Source organism: Epinephelus lanceolatus, chromosome 5, assembly GCF_041903045.1.
Source record: "Epinephelus lanceolatus isolate andai-2023 chromosome 5, ASM4190304v1, whole genome shotgun sequence".
Classification (NCBI taxonomy): Eukaryota; Metazoa; Chordata; class Actinopteri; order Perciformes; family Serranidae; genus Epinephelus; species Epinephelus lanceolatus.
The window spans coordinates 31,864,631-31,888,826 of record NC_135738.1 but is presented as its reverse complement, the minus strand read 5'-3'; positions in this window follow the sequence as shown (position 1 = coordinate 31,888,826).

The following is a 24,196-nucleotide window of genomic DNA, read 5'->3' as shown; positions in this document are numbered from 1 at the left end:
TGGCTTCATTGGAAAACCCTTTGTTCATTATCAGAGATGCCAATCTTGAAAAAGGCCACAACAGTGTTCACCCAGATTTTCTTTTATTTTTCGTCTTTACTTTTGTTTTGTGTTTTAGGTCTAGGTCTAGGCTTTCAGACTCTTCATTTCTGTTTGCCAATTGGCTATAACTATGATTGTCCATGCCAGCCTTGTTGGAAACAGCTTTCCTTCCCCCAGAGAACCATGCCCCCAGCAACCTCTACCATAAGGCTATGGTTGGGGTCATAGTGGGATTATGGGGTATGAATCTAAGCAAAAAAAATGTACATCCTCAGGGGAGAGTCAGAAACAGGACTTACAGCATGGGGGAACTGAATACATTTTGAATCTATGAAACAACCTAAAACTTCATGTAATGTAGCCTGCAGTACATAAAAATATCTATTATTTTACATTAACCTACCAGATGGATATATGGTTATTGAAACTTAAAGGGGCAAAAAGCAAAATCATTTCACCGCTAGGTTTGCTGTTGTGCACTGCCTGTAGACCAAAACAAAGTGTGTCATGAGCCACACCTCCCTCTACCTCTGCTCTCCACTCCCCACCCCACTCGCCTCGTCTGTGCAGCCGCAGCATCTCCATGGACTATTACATCCAGACGGTCCCGGTTTTTCTTCCGCAGGCTCCACTTGACTCAGCTGCCCGATATACCCGCTGCTTCTTCCCACATTAACCTGAATAACAAACCAGGGCTCGGTGCTCAGTGCAAACGGAGAGCCGGGGCAAACGTTAGCTGGGAAGCTAGCAGAGGCTAACTGGCTGTTTTGGCAGCTAAGTGAAGTGGAGCCTGAGGAGGAAGCACCAGTTAGCTGGTTAATTGCAAATGTTAGCTGGGCTGCCGGGCTACTCACCTAACACAACCGTAACACCTGACCCATTGCTGGGACTGGACTCAAGCTCCGGACATTAACCCATGCTACGATTGTAACATTAAATTTAATTGAATCGACATAGCGACATGTGCCTAACGTTACTGTAACACTAATTAAAACAGACATTTGACTCTGCCATTTCACTTCGAAAATACGCGCTGCCATTGCTCACTGGCTGTAGCCTTTTATAGGGAGGGAGGGCCAAGGTCTCCGAGAGGAGGAAGGAGGCAGCGATTCACATGAACATACATGAACGCGCAGCCGGACCAGCTTGTAAACAATGGGCTGGAGATCAACACAGAGAGAGGGTGTGTGAGGTCATGCTATACTCCAGATGAAATTACACCTCTAGTTCTTCACATAGCAATTTTTTAATTCCTTCAACCTGGAAATGATGAATTTCGCTTATTGCTCCTTTAATGCTGTTATGTCAAAAACTACTACTATATTTCAGTTACAGCCAATGTCCCCCCCAGGAATGTCTCACTCCAAAGTCATCAAAATCAAGCGCTTGGTCAGTGACTTGTGGCATCAGTCGCTGACGAAAAAAAATGTCATAATGATATGCAGCTGGTCGCCATCATAGTTTAACAGAACTCAAGGGCATCATGGGGAAACACAGCGGAAAACAAAAGAACTAAAGTTAAGGTGCCAAAAGTCTGAGTAAGGCAGGTTGGAGGGGTGATGGATGGATCCAACAAACACGACTTTCACCAAGGAGAGCGGTGTCACATCCAAGATTATAAAGTCAAACCCCGTTCTTTTTTCCTAAACCCAACCATGTGCTTTAGTTGTCTAAGGGGAAAAAGGTCAATTCGCGGTGTACTGTCATAGTATGTTTATTTTGAAAGAGACTATATGTAAACGGTAAACTTCCTGTGAAAACAAAAGTGTATTTTGCAGGAAGACGATGCATGTAACAGGCATAACTTGATACAGCATCCCAGAACGCCAACAACAAGCACACCCAGGGTACCTTTCACGACGTATCTGGACATGGAAAGTCCATGACCAAAAGCTGATATGTGACAAGGTCGGGAAGAGAATGTGTTGCTCCATAATGCTTTGTGAAAGTCATGTAATCAGAATCTCTATCACAAATACCCAACACAGCATCTCTGGTGAAGAATTAAACTGACTGCAAAACCCAAAAGTAAATGTGACCTCTAAATTCAGAGTTCCATCTTATGCAAAGACCTCTAATAAATATGAATGGGAAAAGCTGTAAAAGCATCTGACGCTTGTGCTCTGACCTGATACTCTGATCTGATGCACTGTGTTGTCTACTGGTGAGCATCAGTGGGAAAATTAAGTCAGGGAGAATGAAGCGTTTAGCCTTTCAAGATGCAAACACAAGACAGACAAAAGGAAAAGACTCAAAGGAACAAATCAAATATATTTTATTGACTTCTTTCTAGAGTCTTTTCTCAGGCTTATTCAAATCAGACTGAAGATGCCCTGAACTCCTGAGTAACCCCAGTGATCGTCAGATTGTGAAAGTAATGCCTCGTTTCCACTGCTTGGTTAGGCTCAACACAGTTCATTTTTGGTACCAGGTCCTTCTCTCATTTTCCATTGAGATACTACCCCTTCAGTGTAGACAGGATTCCCAGCTGAAACTGTGACATCATCTTCAACGTAACACTCGCTGAATCCTTTCATCAGCAACCAAACAGAGGCACTTTGCCAATTGTACAATGTAGTGTACAGTATAGTTTTGACGGCTGCCATTTTCTAAAATTGAGGGAATACGAAAAGTTTTAGTTGCTATTGACAGTCTAGCAAAAGTTGAGTCAGGAGGAAAATACTGTTCATGTTCAGGCTTTAAGTTTTTTTTTCTCACCCTGCCATTCACTCCTTGAATGCATGCTCACACACTATCTCTAGATGTCACTGTCTGGGTCTATCAATTGAGTCATCAGCTGTTCTTAGGCTGATTGACAATTAACCAATGGCACAGCAACACATCTTCTCTGTCAGCCGATCATCTTACTGCTCCTCATTTAAATATGGTTCTTTCGTGCTGCAGTCTGGCGAGCCCTCCACCTCCCCATCACCACCTAGTCTTTACGGATTCATCAGCCTCATCCACATAAGCAGTCATCAGCCTCAGAGTCAGCACCACCACCACCATCAATGCCTGGACACTATGGGGGGATTTATCTTGCTGCTGCTCAGATGTCCCTCGATCACAAAATATCTCCCTCTAAATCTTAATCAGCAAAAATCATCAGTTATGATCTGTTGTACAGTCATATTCTGTGTTAAATATTATCTTGAGTTCACCCTTCTGTCTCTCCTGATAGTAATAAAAAAAAGTGACTGTACCAGGCTTTCAAGGGGTGCACCAGACATTGACATTGTGACCACGCATCATGTCACTACAACTTCTGGGACTGTCAAGTAATACCATTGGGCCCAAAAAGACTTTCTTCTACAGACTTACATGGCGAAAGAGATGTCTGTAAATCAGCGGATACATTTTTTGAGCTTCACAGCCCCGAAATTATTTAATCCATTCAGTCTGATAACATTTTGAAAATCTAGAAAAGTCACCTAATTAAATCATTTTATCCCCGTTCAAGTAAGTGGAGCACTAAACCAGAAGTAGTCAGCACGGCTGGTGAAAATCTCTAGTGTACTTGTTCCCAATGATGTGAAAGATCTGGATAATTTTACACCAAAGGAAGTCAATGCCAACTTTCATAGACATGAATGGAGTCCCACCTCCAACACCGTATCCAGTTCTCTTTCTACTGTACATCCGTAAGATATATGCATATATGCATACGAGCAGAGACTGTACATTTTCTGTAAAAACGGAAGTTTATATTGGAAAGACACAACACATGTAACAAACATAAATTGAAACAACATCCCTGAGCATCTGAAACGGGTGCTGAAAGGGAACCTAGAGTGTCATAGTTTGACCAAGTGTCGGAATATGACAAATTGGGAGTGAGAATATGTTGTTTATGTCAGTATTAGTATGCATGTGTTTGGTCTTGTCATCACTGTATTTGAGAATCAGCATAGTGGCAGGTAATGCATCAGATGAAGGTTAAAATTTGTAGAAAGCAGGACTTTTTTCTGTCATTTGTATTTTCTACTTTAAAATAGACATACATACACTGTATGTATGTGTGTACTTGCATAAGTTTGTGCACGTATTTATGTGTGTGCATAATGGTCCACCAACGTTCGACTGACCAGCGGCCTCTTCTAGCCTGTGAAGGTCTGCCGCAGCGTCATGCCTTATAGATTTTCATTTGGGGCACTCGGTGCTGCAGAGGAGGAGGACACTGCTCCTGTCACATCCAATCAGCTTGCCTGTTCTTCTTCATCTAACCCCCCCTTCTGTCTGACCTGGCATCCACCCTCCACCCAGCTGCACTCAAACCCTTGCATCTCTGCTTTACTTTGAGTGAAATCCTGCTTAACGTCAAGGTGTTGTTTCAGATCACAGCCATGAAACATGACTGCGGCCAGTGCGGACTCCTGAACTAAACACGGTATCCTAACTTGCCCACCAATGTAAAAATCTCATCTTTCATCTGACCCAGCATGTATTGATTGCTGGACAGTGCGGTGTGCCAAAGTGGAGAAGAGGAGGAGATAGCGAGAGATGGTGAAGGGAGACAGGACTGACATGTGTAAATGTCTTCCGGTTTTTATCTTCATTTCAAGTCCTTGCGTGCAAAAAGGAAAAACAACACACCTGCAAACACATATGGAAACTCTTTCTGTCTCTTCATCTCTTCTTTCTTTATCTCTTTGTCTCTCTTCTGCTCTCCAGTACCCCACCCATACATACACACCCCTCCACCAGCCCAACATCTCCAGGCTGAGGAAGCAACATAGCATGTTTCTGTCATTTTCTTGGCCTCTGGTCCCAGAGCCATCTGAGAAGGGATCAATACCAAACGTTAATGTCTGCTGCTCCCCAATCACGGCCCCACTGGTGGGAGATGAAGCAGAGAAACACTGTGAAGCTTCCCCTCTTTTTTTGCCTTCTCTCCTCTGTCTTACTTGCACTCTTACTTTCACTCCTCGTCTTTCTCCGCAACCAGACTGACACCTAGTGTGTGTGTGCGCGCTTAACCCAGCGGAAAGCAGCTGTTCTTTGTACCGCCAGAAAATGTTCATGTGTTTTAGTGTCCTTTGAAAAGCAGCCAATACCCTATACTGGCAATAAGTTGCCTTTGATGTTGTGTTCACGTTTCATATTCATATTTTCCGTCTCATGTCAGATTTGATGTTTCTGCAGAGACGCTGCACTTGATGTCTGACTCTCTCCTTCCACATTCATTACATTGCACTAACCATGCTTGCACGAGAGCGTTAATGAATAAATGAATTAATTAGATCTTGTTTGATCCACCATCATCATCAGGCGGCTCTCCCCCTTGGTAATGACCTCAATAATGGTGCTGACTTTAATGGGATTTTAATTGATTTAGCTGCTTTGGTTTCTGGCATGCATGTATCCTGCACTCGTCAAACAGAGGTGAGCAGAGGAGCTGATCCTTAGCTGCTCAAAACATTTTCTGTCGTGTCCTCTTTTTTCAACGAGGCTCTAAACTGTAAAACATCAAATTGAATCACATCAAACCAACTTTTTAATATAGCACCATTCAGGTAAAACTGCATCACAAAATAACTCTGAATTAATTATCTACATAAACAGTAAAGACAGGAGGTTTTATTTGAAACTCTAAAGCTCTGGCAGGCTGCTCCAGAGCTCCAAAGACTCTTAACCTGCCTCTCCATAGGTCTTGCAGGCCAGTGTAACAGTAATGGAGGGATAATCATACATGTATTCAGGCAGCAATCCACTAAGAAACCAAGAGCAGGATCTCAAAAACTGTTATAAAACTAAAACTCATCCATTTATTATTTATTGTTTACTTGTAATTTCCCTCACCTCACTCTTTGTTTCTGTGCGAAGAAATAGATAATTTATAAGACATGCAACAGGAGCACAGTCCTAAAGAAACAATCCTTGAATGCATCCTAGAGGAGTAACATACTGTACTGTGCCGAGCTACATCAACTAGTTCATGCATCAACCCCTATTTTTGTACCATTCAACAGCTGAAAAATAAAACATGAGGAAACTTCTTTAAAATCTCTCTCGGGGAGCAAGCAAGAGGTTAGTGCAAACAGGAAATGCGTTTAAATGTAAATGAATTTGACTTCTGTTATATACTGAACCAACAACTTTTTACAGTAAATTAGGGAATTTAGAAATGTAATAAATCTCTCTGGTAGAAATTTGTCAGTTCCTTCATCCAGTTAGAGTGGAAGCCAGCAGATTACTACATTTTTCCACCATTAAACATGAGCAACACAAATTTAATGTTGTGAAACTATCTGGCGAGATAGGTCAAAGACACATCCAATAGTTCAAATATTTGACCATTAAAACATTTACTGCTAAAATCCTGAATTTCTGTTGATGTGCTGTAACACTAAAATAAGCTGTAAGTGTGGATAAGCACCCAGACTCACCTGGAATGGAAAACTCAGTTCCTCATTATACTCGCAACTCCTTCCTTTATAATTGCCTGTGACAGTTTTGTGGTTGTTGTCCATGTGTCATTAGTCCAGGCGCCTCCGCTGATAAGCCTCTGAGTGCAGATAGCTAGCAATGTTCCAGCGCCTGTCATAAATAAAGTACATTACCACTGCAGCTGCACTGTAATAACCTCCTCTCTGCTGTGCTCCCCTGCTCTCATCACCCTGCTGACCATGGAGGTGAAGTGGGTTACAGAGTTTTGTGTTGTGTGTGTGTGTGTGTGTGTGCGTGTGTGTGTGTGCCTGCATTCTCGTCTTAGAATTCAATTTGTGCAAGTAGAAAGTTAAAAATGGAACCTTACTGTTGGTTCTACTGTTGGTACTTGGTTGTGTTATAGACTATTCTCATTATCAGTCAGTCTCTCGTCCTTCAATTTGATGTTCAGATGACCAGCGAAATGGTCATGTGTTACATTTGCCTCTTTAAATACCAGAATATTTATTTTCAAAATGGTTACTGTGTATTTCACTGAAAAAATGATTGTGGATTTTATGTTTTACAATACAAGTGACAGTTACACTAAAGGTCAGTTGATCCAAATTTCTAAAAAATATTTATTTTTCCTTAAATCTTAAAGGTCTAGTCCAGGGGTCAGCAACCTTTACTATCAAAAGAGCCATTTTTGACCTCTTGAAGAGGTGGTCTCGGTCTGTTTAAAAACAAACTCTGGTGCAGTTTGTTTGTAGTGAGAATGTGTTCCGATCTCGATCCGAACCAACTGCAGTCGCATTACGCCTTGTTTGGGTTGAACAAGCATGAGCATGTTACAGTCCTGGAGGATTATTAATGTCCGCCTCCTCCTGTACTGCCTTGATATGTGCATTTGGCACATCCAAAGCATCAAACCACTGTTTGCTAGTTTTCAAACTGCATGGTTTGGTTTGGAACAATGCAAGCAATGTAGTCCACAATGACCAGTGCTAAAATCAACCTGCGTAGTTGTGCCTTCATTGTGACATTAGAAAGTGTCGCATTTATCTTGCAAGTGTACTCCTCTTCAACATTTTGTTTACTTCCTGGATTTGTTCCGGATGGAAATTCGGACCAATCAAGAGCAGCTTTCTTGCACAAGGCATTAGGTCTGGTCCGCTTGTAAATGCTGCCACGAACCAAATCTAGGCAATTATGCAACTTTGTAACAAAATTAGTCCCTGATTCAGACCAAAGCAAGCGGGCTCTAGGTCTGAAAGCACCTTTAATCTAAATCAGCATTCATTAATGTTTTATCACAAGGTAGCTACTCTGCAGGGCACTGTTTATGATTGTTTGGTACAGAGCTGGCAGTGAAAGCAAACAAATCTCTCCACACACTATCAAATTCCCTGTTTTATTTCAAGACTTTTACTTTTTTGGATTTCTAAAGAGCCACATGTGGCTCCAGAGCTGCAAGTTGCCCAAATTGGGTCTAATCTGTAGGATTTAATGGCATCAAGCGGTGAGGATGCAGATTGTAACCAACTGAGACTCCTACTATGTACCAAACGTGGGAAAACTATGGTGGCGAAAACTCATTGACTCAAACATTTTGAAAGTCTAGAAGAGCCACATGATTAAATCATTTTATCTCCATTCAAGTTAGTGGAGGGCTCGGCTGGCAGAAGTCTCTAGTATGCCTGCTCAATGGGGCCCAACGTTGCAGAAGATCCAGGTAATTTTACACCCAGGAAGTCGAACTTTTTTGCCTTCGTGCACAACTGAGCAACTTTAATAGGAATGAACAGGTCCCCCCCCTTTGACTGCTGTGTCCAGTAGCCTGCACAGCTTTTCTGTTCCATCATGACATTTTTTAGGGCACTATACAAAGCATTCAAATAATAAAGACGCTGAAATAAAATGGCAGACAGTAAATACTATATAGTAATTAAGGGTTATTTTGGAAACAGCCTTTGAAAGCTCTGGGTGAAAGAGTTGAATTTATGTTTTGCATGTGTCAGTTGTTCACTGTAATTAGACTGTATTAGATTAAAAGACTGTAATTATCTGGTTCACTGACAGTACTGAACTGCACTGAATGTCCTGGACCGACTGGTTTGGACTGAGCACATGTACCACTACTGCCCTTGTATGTCTGAGTGATTGTGTGTTTCTGCATGCGTGTGCACCTTCGGGGATACGTTTGTAGCTTATGAAAGCCATTCTGTCCTCTCCTCCATGCTAATGCCCTGACCATGGCCTTGGCTCTCTGTGCTGTTCTCGGGCAGCCAGCCGACCGGAAGACAGGATCAAACGCAGGAGGAGGAGATCTCAGTGACTGGAGTCAGACGCTCTTTCATCTCTCCTCTGCCATGCCAGCACACACTCTAATGCTTCATTTTCCCCCACGCACAGGGGAGGGAGTCTCCACAAAGAGAGCTTTCCGAGTGAACTCTCTCTGTGTCTGTCTCTCTTTTTCAATTCTGCTTTAACTGATTCATGCCTGATAGAAAAACAGATCAAGATAAACTTAGTTATGTGCTTCAATTTTATATGCATCCCTTTTCCCTGATGTAGGAAAGAGTAAATATGTGTATTTATTTCCGCTTTTCCTTGGGAATATTTTTCAGAGCTCTTGCAGACTGTGTTTGCACAGTGCCGGAATCCTGGATTAGTAAACTAATTTTACAGAAAGACCAAACAACGATGTCAGTCAAACCAATCTCCAGAGGTGGCCCATTTCACAGATTCATATGAAAACCCAAATGCTACTTACTACAACACATACTATTCATTTACATCATATCAATTTACATCAGGCTAACGAGGCAAGTAAAGTCCCTGATATCAAATTGCCTTGAGTAAATTTAGTCTGAGCCCACTATTTTAGATCTGCAGACATGCAGGATTTAATTATGCTGAATTAGCAGCCTAGAAGATGTGTAAAATTTGAATATTCTCATTAACAAAGAAATAGGAAAAGCCTCTTTCAGCAAGAGAAACTTGGCAAAGGAAATGACAGAATAAATGATATAGTAGACAGAAAGAGAGAGGACATATTTCTGGCTATGAAGTGGCATCGCCACACAGCTACATCTTAACTCTTCTGTTTAAATTATGTATTCATACCTTTGACGGGCTAGAGTTGAGGAGAGACTGGGAACTCTCACTGATATCCCTTGAACACAAATATGACAACTCTTTTTCCGTAATGAAATTCAAGGAGCCTCCAGTGAATCTGGCAGGATGTTGAGCACCTCTCAGCACCAGTCCTTGACCTCTGACCTGTAACTGTGCTCTGGGTTTGAAAAGATGCTTCTTTTCATTCTTTTTAGCTTCTATTTCTGGCACTGACTTGCCAAATGTGAAAAGAAAGACAGGATTTACTGGAAAATGTAAACTAGATGTCCCCATGTTTTGTTGTGTGTCTGATATTATTATGCGAGCTTATCTTTTGGACAAAATCTGAGAATATCTGACAATCAAAGTGTATTAGTTGAGACCATGGCCAGGCTGTAGATAGGTTTACTAATAATCCTTCTAAAATGGGTTTTTTCTTCTGTCATTTGATAATTCATGAATAAATATTTGATTTGTCGTCTCCGCATTTGAGTGAGATGAAAGCCAGCTGGCTGACTGGTTACACTGGTGGGAGGCTGGACGACTGATTTGTTAGCTGACCAGCTGGTTAGCATGCTGGTATTGTCTGCTGGTATGTGGTTGGCTGAATGGCCTTGCAATGTGACTGTGGGCTTACAGTGCTATATATGAAAGAGGAGTGCAGAGGTTGGTACAGAGGGTAGCAGAGCAGAGAACTCCCTGAGGGGTTTCCTGCAGAAATCTCCGCGAAGCTGAGGCTCTTCTGAAAATCTGCACAGAAGGCTGAATTAGTGAGCCTCTAATTGTAGACCTCCTACATCGACACCCCATGACCCCAGAGCACACAATAACCTCACCCTGATAGAGGGGAAAGACGGGGGAAAGGGTGGAAAGCATGTTATAAAGAAAAGAAACTGGTGAGGAGACAGATGGAGGTGGAGGAAAAATAATCCGTGGGATAAATTATCTGAGCCCTCTATTTTATAATTGGCTGAAATCTTACAGAGATTGAAATATGACAAGATAGGAATGCAAAAGACTTATTGGTAGGAAATGCACTTGTGTGTGTGAGCACATGCAGACGTGGCAAAAATATCTCTCCGCAGTCCCATTTCATCCCAGCGAGTGGCCTCTCCTCTCTGCTCCCTGCCGTTCACAGATGCCTATCACGTCACCATGAAAAGACAAGGGAGAGGGAGAGCCTGACACAGATGCATCCCCCCTGACGGAGAGACAGGCGGATTGAGAGGTGTAGCTGATCCCTGAGAAGCACTGCAGGCTTAATATCCCCCACTATATCCTCTCTCCGTGCTGCCTGGTACCACGAGGCTCGTGGGCTGACGTCAGTGTTATTTCTGTCCATCTCTTGGTCAGAGAGGGGTCATCATGTCTAATGCATTATTCACACGAGCAGCGTCAACCGAGACAGATCTTATCTCGACAGGGCAAAACCACTATCACCCCTGGCTCAGTGGATGAATAAACTCGAAAAGCATGGAATAGCTGTGGCCTCACCCTTTTTGATTAATACTGCTGATTTGGGTTGCATGGTGACTTGCTTGTCCTGGTTATTATTCTGAAATATAAACCTGTTCCTTGCCGAAATACATGTCATTGTAATCTCTCTGAGGCAAAACTAGTATAAAACATACTAGAAGTATTTAGTTCATGTTATTTTTATGGCTTTGTGTATTAAATTTTGGATTGTGCACTCTCCAATCAAATGATGGACAACAGAGATGAAGATGGCTCTTTGTGGGAAGGCTTTAATATGCCTGTCTTGAATGGTCCTAAACATCATGTGGAGTTATTCAGCGGTGGATTTCAGACTGATGTTTTGAATGTCAACAACTGTCATGTGGCGCATATTGTTAGATAAGCCGTCTTTTCGACTGAACCCATGGGAAGTTAAACCACACAAACACACAAACACACACACACACACACTTATTGAATACAGAATAAAACACATTCTCTTCCTCTCTATCACTGAATACAATACTCAGTTAGGGCAATAAAGGAGAGAGATCCCTCATCTCTCAATTAGTGTTTTACCTCATGCATGGTTAACTGTGCCAAAGCTCTTGTTCTATCTCTTCTCCCTGCCCCTGATGACAATGATAGTGAGCTGCAATCCTTCACTATAAGGCTATTTGTTCTCTTCATCACAACAGCTTACACAGACATTAGACCTACTCCCAAAAAGCCTTGTAGATGATTCATATGTTACAGATGCCTGCCACATCAGTGCAAACATGAAACAGGAATATGTAGAATAAAAACAAGCCCTTAAAAAAATATTTCCTGATTGCTGGCATGTAAAGTGTACATTTGGAAAAACAGGCATGCTGCCCTTCATTTTTTACACTTTAAACATCATTGGAAATGTGCTAAAGATGCCAAGATCACTATTTGACAAGAAAAACCCAGACTGCTAAAATAAGATTGTGGTTAACAACCCGTGTTTTGATACAAAAACACATTACAAAACTGCTTACACAAACTCCAACCTTAAGGGTACGGTCACGCATGAGCAAAATCAACACAGGCGAATATTCGCCTCCTGTTCACTTCAATTCAGTGCCAGCAGAGGGGCGGATAAAACATTTGCTTGAGGTGGCACAGCAAATTCACATCTCCACATTGTGTGGAGTTCAACTTGAACTCTGACTGCTGAAATTGCAGCTACAACCAAAAAATGATGTGTGGAGGAGACATTGAATGCTGCCGTGTTTTGCAGCTGATATTGTATGATATCGGCCATGAAAAATACAAACTGCCCCACATGAGAGATGCTGCCTGGCAGTGAGTTGGGAGACAGGGATGCAATGTAAGAAAATGGACAATGTACCAAAAACATCATATTTTGCTATATTTATCATAGATTTTAATAATAACTACATACCAGATGCCAAGAAGGCGCCTATTCATTCCAATGGAGTTGCTCACCTGGCACATATGCCAAAAATGTCTCTAGCTTCCGGGTGTACAATTGCAATGTACGGACCACTGAATATGCGCAGTAGTGTTTCTCCTGCTTGCCAGTGAGTTTCTGTGTTTTGACATCATGGATTTTTACAAATATAAAAACACCATCGCTCAAAAATATAAAATAGAAAGATTCATAAAAGGACCTTGTTTGTGGTTCGAGGTGTCCTGTCAGCAGTTTTACAGATGTCTCTTTTCTAATGGCGGCCACTGGGTTTTTTTCTGCAATGGAGGGGGCCCAGTATTTATTAGCAAGCTAGCTAACATTAGCTAGCAAGCTAGCTTTCTGTGGGGAGCGTATCTATGTTTCCAGGGTTCTATGTTTCCCGGGTTCTATGTTCCCCACTTAACCCTGCAAAAAAGGTTCTATGTTCCCTACTTACACAAAAAAGGTTCTATGTTCCCTGCTTACACAAAAAAAGGTTCCATGTTTCCCGGGTTCTATGTTGCCTGCTCAACCAAGCGGGAAACATAGAACCCTTTTTGTGTAAGCGGGGAACATAGAAGCTTTTTTGCAGGGTTAAGTGGGGAACATAGAATCCGGGAAACATAGAACCCTGGAAACAGAGATGACCCCCTTTCGGTGTCCATCACATCAAGCACTGCCCACATTCAGAGTATTTCCTCGGCAGGCGATCGTCACTTCCCTGCAGTTACTGATGTGTGACCCTGCCCTAACTGGAAAACTCCCTCAATTTTTTGAGCTGAATGCATCGCAGCACAAACATTTACCAATGCAAACTTTAAGGAACAACAGCAAGAATGTCGCTGAAGAAAAGACTGATTCATTCCACCATAACGCCATGATAAACATCGCAAGCCTGAGTTTAATCGCCACTGCCATCTCTACTAGTTTTGTGCAACAGATTTTCATACAGCCAAAATGCAAATCAGCATTAAAAACTGCAGCTGCAGCTACAGCTACACCGCTGGACTCGCCAGAGGAGCTGCAGATGACAGGGCTTGGTGTGGAATCTTTTTTGGTGGTTCACTGACAGTTACACCTGATTCCCAATGAAGTGATGACAGTGGTGGCGCTCATCTTTATCTGTCCTCTGATTCCAAGTTGGATGTAGGCCTATCTTTCTATCTATCACTATGATGACCAACCATACATTAAGCCTACTGTTTGACAATGCTAGCTAAGCTCCCAAAATTTGCATGCGATGCGCTTTACCCTTGACTGTGCAGGTCATCCTTAATCTGACAGTCATGTGCAAGATTTAATGGTTGACCATTTTCCTACTTAAGTAGACTGTAAAATCCCCAACTAACATATGTGTGCCCCAAAGCAGGTTTCATCTATCTCAAATCTAAACACAAATGCAAAAAACACAAGCTACATTTTTCTTTTTTCATTTAAACACACCAAAGGATGCTTCTAATTTAGTAACTGGATTCATGATATCCTTTCAGAGAGGGCGAGCTCAATTTAAGTTAAATGAGATTGGCTCGTGTCAGTTTTGCCTTTGAACTAAAGTTTTAGCTATCTCAGCATTCAAAGATTTACAAAAACGATACAATGATTACATGAATTGCATAAATTTGTGTCAGTGTCTTGAAGCTACAGAGGAGATTTGTTCTTCAACTATGAAGGTAATCATTTTGACCCCCTTTTATGTTTATTTGTTTGAATATAAGCAGGGATGAAGAACTTAAATAAGACACATATTTATGTGATCTACATTAGATTTTACTGGTAATCAAAACCTGCCATTCTGTCCATTGTAACAAAAGCCAACTAGGGTTTTTGTTCTGGGTTTGCTCAGCAGTGAATCTCAGGGATGTCTTTCCATTCCCAAACCCAAGTACATGTCAGGTGTAGCAGTGAATGATACATTAGCTCTGATGCCATGCCTGGTTATTGCTCCATAAAAGCAGTTGATCTAGATTATCAGACTATTTTGATCTCACCTGGTCAAGATGCCAGACATATTGTGATTTCATGGTGAGAGGATCCATGATACCTCTGAGTGAACTCATCTGTGTCAAATACAGCATATATTTTTTTTTCTTTTTAAAGCAGTTTCGACAGTAATGAGACAGCTAAAGACACAAGACGTCTTGTTTCACAGGTGATAATATACCTCTAAATATTCGTTAAAAAAAAATGTCTTGCATACTCAATTTCCACCTCTGTAGTGTCTCCCAAAAGTGAGTGGAGGATCCAATTTATCTAACAAGACCAGAAAAGCATCATCATGAGCAACAGATTTGTCTGTGTTGGGTGAGCAGTTGGAAGACAGACACACAAAATGTGTTTGTAGCAGCTTACAGCCCAAGCAGCGAGACAAAAGTCAGTGTCTTGGCAGCCTCTCCTAGTGGCTGTTGTCTGTGCACTTCTTAAAGTATGGCAGCCCAGATGCATCTTGTGGGCACTATCCTCTGTACCGTCATCAGAAGTGACAGACTCTAGAGAGTGCACAGGATATGGACAGGTCCAGCCCACAGCAGCCTTAACACACATCATTACCACCACTGCTGAAGGAACCAACCTTTCTGTAGTTTCTGTTTCAATTAAACCAAAGATGATCATATGTTTTTTGTCCACATGGGGGCAGCACAACAAACTGTACAGAAACACTAACTTAAAGCTCCAGTAGGCAACATTGTTTTGGTATAATTGAATAAAAATTTTATAATATCCTCTAAGCATAATGTAAATCAAGTGGTCTGAGACAAACAATAGGTTTCTGCACCTCACCATGGCTCTGACTTTTTATCTGCTCCGTTGTCTTTGTAAAGTTAACATATCGCACCGTCATTTCAAACTCAACACTTTTCACGTTTCAAATTAAAAGCCCCTTATAACCTCGGCTGAGAGAATCCCTCCATTTTCTAAATAGGCTTTTATTCTGAAACATTTGTCAGAACTTCCTGTGGAAGATACAGTAGCTTGATAGTTTACTTATGGCACTTCAAATGTAGCTCCTGCCATCTGCTGACGCTTTTAGGCGACTACAACAACATGTCGGCTGGCACATGAACAGACACAGTGACTCAAATAATAGTGAAAGTAATAAAAATAGGACAAGAATAACCCGACGACATCACACATGCCTTGAAAGACAACTGGGGATAATTGGTGAGTACCAGCGTGTAGTGTGTACCAGGAATAATGTAAGTCCTGAGTCTGAAATATGTCTGTCAGCGAGTCCTACTCCACCTATTTAGACTCCACCATAGACAACGGCAGCAGTTCTCCAACCACGTAGGGAGCCACAAGCTCCGTGGCTTCTTTCAGACTGATAGGTTTAATGTTATCTCCGTTATTAGAACCAAACGACAGCCGTTGCTGTTTCGGAGCTGAAGGACCAGCGTTCTAAAAGTAACGGAAGTAACTGTTGTCTTGTTTGAAAATGTACTTAAGTATCTGATTACTCAAACAGCAAACTTACTCGTTACTGCAAAAAGTACTCTAGCATCAACCAATTAAAGGTCAGCTCAGACCACTGCGTTCCTATTGGCTGTTCTACTGCATATGCGAGTTCCTGCGCCGCCGGCAGAAGGGGAGAGCAAGCGAACAGTGCAGCAGGTATGTTATGTCCCCGTTTGAGCCCAGGGGATGAGGGGAGTAACATATAAAATGTTAACCGGGTGTTTTTGGAAGAAGGAGAGAGGAGAGCAGGTTAACTTTAACTGGACAATTATTAATTAGTACCCCACAACCTGGCAGGTAGGGCAGGTTTTACAGAAGCGCCCAACATCAGCTTTCATCCCTGGCCAGAAGAAATGTCTTAGAACACGATTATATGTCTTGGTGACACCCAAGTGACCAGACCACAAGTGCTCATGCGCTAACTCTAGCACATGCTGACGGCATCCTGCAGGCATCACTATCTGGTAAACAGTACCCCAATCCTCCACTGCATCACCTGGCTGTGACACCCACCTACGCATGAACACACCATCATCCACAAAAAATGACTGCTTGTCAGTACACTTACTAACATTAGTAGCAGCAGCAAAACACTTTGCTAAGGACTGGTCAACTTTTTGGGCGCTGATTAGTGACTCACGAGTTAATGACAATGACGCTGCAGGAGCAGCACCAGACTCTGGCACAGCCTCAGGCTCCTTCACAGCGCAGCTCACTGAACCACCACAAGGGGGCAACCTGTCATCAGCCAGCACAGAGGAGAACAAAGAGTCAGACAAAGTGACATCCTTGGCCTGCTTACGGGCCTGAGCTCGGGTCAGTACACAAGCAGTAAACACGTTTGGATGAGATTTGGCAAGGTTAGCATGGTCAGGCCCTGAAACTGGGACATCTACAACCTCAGCAAGAGGATACACCTTACCACCAGCGATGTCGTTACCCATGATGAAGTCGACACCGTCGATGGGAAAACATGCACGGACAGCTACTGGGAAGAAACCAGTTACCAGCTTTGATCGCACATGAACATTGTGAAGAGGTGCAGGCACAAAACCGATTTCAATACCTCTCACCACTGTGCTTGCCTGGCAGGCAGACTCCTTATTCAATGCCAGGACACTGGAGAGGATGAGAGATTGAGAGCACGCTGTATCTCGCAACACAGTGACCGGACGTTGATTCTCAGCTTTCCTTGAGAGAGACACAAAGCCGTTAAAAATGAAAGGCTTGAAACATTCATCTGGCTCTCTTGGAGCTGGGAATGGACTGCTGGGAGCCACAGTCTTAATCAAACCCACACCCTTAGGCTGTTTAAGACCTGCCCCCTGTTGCTTTTTCTTCAAGGCTATACATTCGGCAACAAGATGACCAGGCTTACAACAGAAAAAACACAGCTTTTCATTCTTACCAGGAGATGGCACAAGAGGAGCACTTGTGACAGGCATTTCATCAGTTTTTAAACTGCGAGCAGGGAAATCGCGCCTAAACGTGGCCTTACGGGTGAGCGCAAACTCATCTGCTAAAGCAGCAGCCTGTTGCAGATTGCTTACCTTCTGTTCATTTAGATAAATGACAATGCGCTCAGACAAGCAGTTTTTAAACCCCTCCAACAACATCAACTCACGTAGTGAGGACCGATCTTCAGCCCTGCATGCTGCACACCATCTGTCAAATAAAACGCCTTTCTCTCTGGCAAAATAAGTATATGTATGATTTGACATTTTTCTGAGGCCACGGAAATGCTGCCGATATGCCTCGGGGACCAGCTCATACACACGCAAAATGGCACCTTTAACCTTGTCATAATTTAAGCTGTCCTCCACCGCCAGAGAAGCACAAGCCTCCTGAGCCTTACCTGCTAACTTGCATCGCAAAAGAATTGCCCACATGTCTTGGCCAATGCAAAGCCACGGCAATACGTTCAAATGCACTAAAATATGACTCAACCTCTGCCTCGCGGAACACAGGGACCTCACGTCAAACGCAGATGACCCTGACGTTGACTGTGTGCCAGTTGCAGCACGAACTGAGCCGGCCTGGATCTCATTTTGATGGCTGTCTCTGCCTCCAGCTTTTTGAGCTCCAACTCCCTCCGAAGTTGGAATTGACGTTCACGTTCGTCTTTCTCCATGTGAAGACGAGCTAGGCGGACCTTTAACCAGGCATCTACCCTGGAGCCAGGAGATGACTCTGCAGAGTAAGGCATGAACTGCGGCAGTGTGAGCGGCTTTTCCTCCACTCCACCACCCCGCACAGCAGGTGTGGTACCGACAGGCTGATGCTCGGCTTCCTCCCTCACCGGAGATTCAGAGCGATCAACCGCTGCCCCGTCCTCCACACTAGGAGACTTCGGTGACGCCGGTAAGCTCAGAACCCCTTTATCAATTAAGCCATTTAAGACCACCGCTTTAAGCTCTGGCTTCAACAGGGAACTCACAACAGACACACCATAATATTCAGACATATGCAGTCTTAGGAGCAGAAGCTGAGCAGCGAGGATGGAAGAATAGGATTTGTCCAGTGGAAGTGGGGTGTAGGGGATTCATAGCAAGACCAGCTGTCTCGCTCCTGGGGGAACTCGGAGTGCGGGGACAGAGCTTGAGGAAGACAGTGAGGGAAATGTCAGATAAAGCAGCCAGAGCCAGCCAGTTTATCTACAAGAGAAGAAATAATGTCAGTTGGGGGCCAGCAGGGGGAACTACTAAGCAGGGTACATAACTCCTTGAGATCAGGTGGAGAGATCCACTTCCTCTAAGGAGGAAATCCAGGAAGAGGAAGGTTATTTAAGTGTGGGAGTGGCCTATCTGAATCGCTTTTGTTTGAGACCATGCTGCAAGGTGAGTGTGTTTGCTGATCCTGTTAGTTTATTTATCTCCTTTAACTTTAGCTTATATTGTAGTTATGCTATGTAGTGTGTGAAATAGAGTATGGTGAATGTGCTAGGAAAGGTAGTATCAGCACTACTTCTACCTGGAGCTCGCATGTACGGAGCCTGGGTTTGGTTGAAGGTGGCAGTGCTGTTTGGGCTGAGAAAGCCATGTGTAAGTAAGGAGGAAATCCAGGAAGAGGAAGGTTATTTAAGTGTGGGAGTGGCCTATTTGAATCCCTTTTGTTTGAGACCATGCTGCAAGGTGAGTGTGTTTGCTGATCCTGTTAGTTTATTTATCTCCTTTAACTTTAGCTTATATGCTATGTAGTGTGTGAAATAGAATATGGTGAATGTGCTAGGAAAGGTAGTATCAGCATTGCTTCTACCTGGAGCTTGCATGTACGGAGCCTGGGTTTGGTTGAAGGTGGCGGTGTTGTTTGGGCTGAGAAAGCCATGTGTAAGTAAGGTAAAGGAGGTTATTGGGTTGGTGTGAGGAGCAGTGAGACCTGGCATTAGGGGAGTGTCTCTGGGACACCAGAGATCACTGTCTAGCCTCCTGGAGGTGTCGTGGGACCAGCTAGACGAAACATTGGTGAAAGGAGGTTCCCACCCAATGACCCCAAAGACATGTTAGTTATCACTGCTCACTGGTCTGTACAGTTAAGCCTTGCCATAATAGCTTATCATAAGGCTTAGGAGGTTATTCACTGAGTGCTGATCCTTTTCTAGAGCACAAACTTCTTGTGTTTATTTGAATTCAGAACTAGCCCAGCTAGTGACTGCTGTGAACAGGGCAGCTGACAACAAGGTAAAGACCATGTGACCGCTTGGAAAGACAGCTGACAAGAGGGAAAAGTCCCCAAAGGTGCTGGCATGGGCTAGCAACCCATGGTAGCAGTGGTGAGGCCTAGCAGCCTTACTACAACCAAAATTAGCTACAGCCAACATAGGGAAAATACCCCAAGAGTCAGCGAGAGCAGGGGTGGAAGATGACTCACAGGTGGATTACACGGTAACAGACATTGGAACGGACACGACTAAGACTTGGATCTGTGACTCAGTGAAGGATAGGGGCACGGACCTATCCACCAGGGCTAGAATTAGCAGCACTCAGGGCAAGGCGAGCGCATCTGTAGAGGATAAAAGTAGCACAGTTGAGAACAAGATGCTTCAGGTTTGTCCTTGCGGCTGGCAGAAAGTAACATCAGTAAAAGGCCTCAGAACTCATCAGCGAAAGAAGAAGTGTGTGGCAAAGAAAGGGCAGAGTAGCTGCATTGATCAGTACTTCCTAAGAAGTCAGTTGAGTTAGTCGGATGAAGTCCAGCGGCAGGTAGTAATGTTGCCACTGAGGAGGAGGAGGAGGGGGTAGTAGGAGAGGATGCAGGTGACACTGAGGCCAGTATGCCAGTCAGAGAGAGAACCATGGAGCAAAAGGTTAGAGTTAGATGGCCTAGGGCAAATGACAGTAAAGAATGGGAGATAGTTAATAGAGATTTGTCAATAATCTTAAGTAGGCTTAGAGGAAATGCAATAGAAAGGTTAGAAAAGATGGGAGATGGTGCAGAGAGGTTTGGGGTGCATGAGAGAAAGAGGAGTGAGAAGGTACAGTCAGGTAAGTCTAGGCGGCAAAGAGATATAGAGAAGTTAGTCAAGGAAAGGAGCAGAGCATCTCAGGAAAAAGAGGAGGAAGAAGGAATATGCTAGGACAGGTTTTTTCAGGGACCCTTTTAAGTTTGTTAAAGGATTGTTCAGCCAGGAAAAGGGAGGGCTGCTTAAAGCAGAAAGGCTAGAGGTTGAAGAATATTTGAGAAACACATATTCAGATTTAGAGAAGAATAGGATAGTAGGTTTCCCACCCGATATCCCTCCATTAGGAGGGATAGAGCATGAGATGGATGTCAGGCCACCTAGGTGGAAGGAAGTTCAGGAGGTGGTCAGGCGTGCAAAGGCTTCTTCGGCCCCAGGGCCTAATGGAGTCCCCTACCGGGTTTATAAAAGTGCACCTGATATCCTTAAATTTTTGTGGAAACAGCTAAGAATAGTTTGGGAAAAACAAATTATACCAAGAGCATGGCGTAGGGCAGGGGGTGTCCTCATTCCTAAGGAGAAGGAGTCTGTGGACCTTAGCCAGTTCCAGATGATTTCTCTCTTGAATGTGGAGGGGAAGATTTTCTTTAGTGCAGTTGCGCAGAGATTAGCTAGCTACTTAGAAAGGAATAGCTTAATAGATACCATGGTGCAGAAGGCAGGAATACCAGGTTTTTCAGGTTGTTTAGAGCATACTAGCATGATCTGGCACCAGATTCAGGCAGCGAAGATTAACAAAAGGGACCTACATGTAATATTTTTAGATCTTGCAAAAGCGTTTGGTTCAGTACCGCATAGCCTCATTTGGAGTGCGTCTGACTATTTCAGAGTGCCGCAGGTAGTTGTCAACTTAGTGAAAGCATACTTTCAGGATATTAGGTTGTGTCTAAGTATGGCAGGTTTCACAACAGGTTGGCAGAGGCTAGAAATAGGCATTATGGCAGGATGTAAAATTTCTCCATTAGCATTTACTATGGCGATGGAAGTAATAATCAGGGCTTCTAAGTGGGTGGTAGGTGGAGAGAGACGGCAGAATGGGTTGCATCTTCCACCAGTTAGGGCTTACATGGATGACATGACACTGGTGACCACAACAATGCCATGTACAAAGAGGCTACTAGAGAAGGTAAATAAGAACCTCAAGTGGGCCAGCATGAAGATCAAGCCTAGTAAATCTAGAAGCATCTCGATACGTAGAGGGAAGTTAAGTGATAGGAAGTTTGTCATAGATGATGAGGAAATCCCAACAATTAGGGAAAAGTCAGTAAAGAGCTTAGGTAGGTGGTACAATGTAGAGTTGAATGATAAGGAACGGGTGGTGAAATTTAGAAAAGATGTGGCTGAAGGACTGGATAGAATAGATAAATCAGAACCTCCAGGAAAGTTGAAGTTGTGGTGTTTGCAATTTGGGCTATATCCTAGGTTAATGTGGCCATTGTCAATTTATGAAATTCCAATATCTGTTGTAGAGAGAACTGAAAGGTCGGTTAGCTCCTATATTAGGAAGTGGTTGGGCGCTGTATGGAAAAGGGATACTTCAGCTGCCAGTATCTAGTTTAACAGAGGAATTTAAATGTACAAAGGTCAGGACAGAGCTCTTGTTATCTGGGAGTAAGGACATGGTAGTTAGGAGTGTGGTTCCAAATCCAACCAAGGGGAGGAAGTGGAAACCAAGATCGGCAGTTCAGGAGGCAGAAGCAGCGCTTAGGCATGCAGAGATTGTAGGTAATGTACAGTTTGGCCGGGGAGGCCTGGGGCTTGGCTCAGGCAAACCGGTATGGAATTCAGCAGGTCTCAAAGATAAAAGAAAGCTGGTTGTGGAACAGATACGTAGACAGGAGGAGATAGTAAGGGGTGCAAAGGTAGTGGCCCAGGCTAAACAGGGACAGTGGTTGAATTGGGAAAGTGTAGAGAAGAGGAAGCTTAGTTGGAGGGACCTGTGGAGTATGGAGGAGAATCGTATTAGATTCCTGGTAGGGGCTACATACGATGTGTTACCAACCCCCCAGAACCTAAAACTGTGGGTAAATGAGGACCCATCATGCCCATTGTGTTCAGGTACCGCAACCTTAAAGCATATTTTGTCAGGCTGTAAAGTTAGCTTGTCACAAGGCCGATATACATGGCGACATAACCAGGTGTTGAAATGTTTAGCTGCAGGCATTGAAAGGAAACGAAGACAGGTGAATTCAGAAGGTGTTAAGGATAGGAGTTTAGCTTGTCCGTGAGGGAGAGAAATACAGAAGGGATAAGTTAGTAAGGAGGCAAGGGTGTGGCCGCCTAGAAGGTGCTTGTGATTGGGAAATGCAAGTAGATATAGGGGGAAAGCTTGTTGTTCCCCAGGAAACAGTTTGTACCAAGCAGAGGCCTGACATAGTGTTGTGGTCAGTGAGTCAACGAATAGTTTATTTCATTGAGCTGACAGTTCCTTGGGAAGACTCAGTGGAAGAAGCCTATGAAAGAAAAAAGCTTAGATATGCAGACTTAGGAGCAGAAGCTGAGCAGCGAGGATGGAAGACTAGGATTTGTTCAGTGGAAGTGGGGTGTAGGGGATTCATAGCAAGATCAGCTGTCTCGCTCCTGGGGGAACTCGGAGTGTGGGGACAGAGTTTGAGGAAGACAGTGAGGGAAATGTCAGATGAAGCAGCCAGAGCCAGCCAGTTTATCTACAAGAGAAGAAATAATGTCAGTTGGGGGCCAGCACAGGGAACTACTAAGCAGGGTACATAACTCCTTGAGATCAGGTGGAGAGATCCACTTCCTCTCAGGAGGAAATCCATGAAGAGGAAGGCTATTTAAGTGTGGGAGTGGCCTATTTGAATGCCTTTTGTTTGAGACCATGCTGCAAGGTGAGTGTGTTTGCTGATCCTGTTAGTTTATTTATCTCCTTTAACTTTAGCTTATATTGTAGTTATGCTATGTAACGTGTGAAACAGAGTATGGTGAATGTGCTAAGAAAGGTAGTATCAGCATTGCTTCTACCTGGAGCTTGCATGTACGGAGCCTGGGTTTGGCTGAAGGTGGCGGTGCTGTTTGGGCTGAGAAAGCCATGTGTAAGTAAGGTAAAGGAGGTTAGTGGGTTGGTGTGGGGAGCAGTGAGACCTAGCATTAGGGGAGTGTCTCTGGGACGCCAGAGATCACTGTCTAGCCTCCTGGAGGTGTCGTGGGACCAACTAGACGAAACACTGGTGTAAGGAGGTTCCCACCCGATGACCCCAAAGACATGTTAGTTATCACTGCTCACTGGTCTGTATAGTTAAGCCTTGCCATAATAGCTTATCATAGGGCTTAGGAGGTTATTCACTGAGTGCTGATCCTTTTCTAGAGCACAAACTTCTTGTGTTTATTTGAATTCAGCGATCTCACGTAGATCACTCTTCCTACACATGTCGAGCTGACCAAGTGTAGGGTTTACAATAAACTCTTCAATGTTGAAGGCTGCCATACTCACCACAATAAACAGCACAACAACACAATCTGACACCGCCGTAACCACGAAGCTAAGCTGCTATATAGCTACAGCTAATGCTACGGCTAACCACTAGCCTAGCTGCATACTAATGTTACTTACCTAACGTTAAAGCACTCGCTCACGTCTACCAGCAACACAGTAAGCCCAATGCCGGATGCCACACAGTTAAAATACAGAGCCAAACCTTTAAACAACAAACTTCCCCAGTACTTACCTAGAAAAAACTTTACCTACCTATCTTCTGGAGCGTGCTGGGCTCGAGGCGACTTTAAAGGCTGAACTTCAGCGACCGAAGCCCTGAAATGCCTACCCCCGACAGAGAAGTTTATCTCCGCCCAGAATTACTCCGAAAATAAAAAAGGCAAAATAATAAATGAGTGTCCAATGGAAAGGT